This window comes from Coccinella septempunctata, chromosome 6 (genome assembly GCF_907165205.1).
Source record: "Coccinella septempunctata chromosome 6, icCocSept1.1, whole genome shotgun sequence".
In the NCBI taxonomy this organism is placed as follows: Eukaryota; Metazoa; Arthropoda; class Insecta; order Coleoptera; family Coccinellidae; genus Coccinella; species Coccinella septempunctata.
This window is the reverse complement of record NC_058194.1, coordinates 4,708,902-4,710,837: the sequence shown is the minus strand read 5'-3', so window position 1 is coordinate 4,710,837 and position 1,936 is coordinate 4,708,902.

The window sequence follows — 1,936 nt, the reverse complement described above, 5'->3', positions numbered from 1 at the left end:
TCAATTTATGTACATTCTCATCTGCACCTATAATATCAAACGAAAGCTTTTTACTGAAGATTTCTTTTTTCGATTTCCTATCTGTCCATCTTATTTATTTAACTACAAATGAATACAAACAGGTACAAACCCAAAAACAGTGTTCACAAATTCAAATACCATTACACTGTGCAACGAGAATCCACTCCATTAAATACTATCATTCATCTATTACACATTAAAAAAAAAATATACACTTTAATATATATACTCATTTACATATACAATCATCAAAATACTCTACAATGATCAGAAGAAAGTACAGAAAACACGAAGAAAAAGAGACAAACCGACCGACCTAATCAGTGGGAAAAGCCTTCCCTCAACCGTCTTTTCAGACGACCAATAGAGAAGCTAAACAAATCAAAATCACAACAACGAATTGCTTCATTGCATGTTGTTAGCATCCTAGTTAGTGGGGAATTCTTCGAAATATTCGTTCTTTTAAAAGGAGGGTAGAAAAAATCCTGACGTCGCAATCTGAGATCTGGAACCGAAAACGGTATCTGCTGAAGGACATGTGACACCTGAAGACAGTTATTCAAAATTTTAAACAAAAATAAAATGTCAGATAATTTCCTTCTATCCGAAAGTCTTACTATATTAAATTTCTCACGAGCTTCCGTGTAATCATGATTTTCGATTATTATGTTGCTTCTAAAAGAGATAAATTTCAGAAATTTGTTTTGTACGCTTTCAAGTCGTCTTATGTAACAGCTATATTGGGGATTCCATATCACGGATGCGTAATTCAACCTACTGAATACGAAGGAATAATACAGCGTTGCGAGAGTCCCACTCTCTCTGAAGGAACGGCCATGACGAAAAATATACCCGAGCATTCTATAGCTTGACTTAATAACCTCCTCTATATGTTGATCAAATAACAACTTCGAATCAAATATTACTCCCAAATCTTTAATATTGGTCAAACGTTGAAGGTAACGATTGTGAATTTCATACGAAAAATCTATTACCTTGAAATTTCTTGTAAAAGTTAGCACGTGACATTTTTCTAAGTTCAAAAAGAGAGAGTTTGCCTTACAATAGTCCGAGAGTCGATCAAGATCGCTCTGAATTTTTAGACAGTCATCCAAGCTAATTACTCTTCGGTATAATTTCAAATCATCGGCATAAAGTAAAAACTGCGTATGATGAAAGCAAGTCGAGATATCATTAATGTAAACTAAAAACAGCAAAGGCCCCAGGTGTGAACCCTGAGGTACTCCAGAAGTATTATAAAACATATTTGATCTTGTGCCATTTATAGTAACAAACTGACTTCGGTTCGAGATATAGGACTCCAGCCAACGCAACAAATCCCCACAAATTCCAACTTCAGCGAGTCAACGCGTCAAAACAGAATGACTTATTTTATCAAAAGCTTTCTGGAAATCGGTGTAAATAACATCTGTCTGACAACGGTTCTCAATACTGCCCTGAAGGTACTCAAAAAAGGTGAGAAGGTTTGTCTCAACATTCCTTTCCTTGAAAAAGCCGTGTTGTTGGTCAACTATAATCCGCTTTAGATGGCTAGCCAGATATTTATAAATTAGTGATTCGAATAATTTAGGTATTGCCGAAATGATACTAATGGGCCGATAGTTTGTTATGAGGTTCGTCGGACCAGCTTTATGGATCGGGATAATAGAAGACGTTTTCCATAAGTCAGGAAAAATGCCTGTCGATAGTGAGCTGTTGAAAATTATAAAAAGTGGAGCGCTAAGAGTGTTATGATATTTTTTTAAAAATATAGGAGGAATTCCGTCAGGACCGGGGCCCTTCGAAGCATCTAAACTTCTAAGAGCCGAAGATATTTCTTCTTTACTCAATGATACGCTACTTAAATAGTTGCTACTGTAAATATTCTCTATTTCATCCAAATTATGAATTGCAA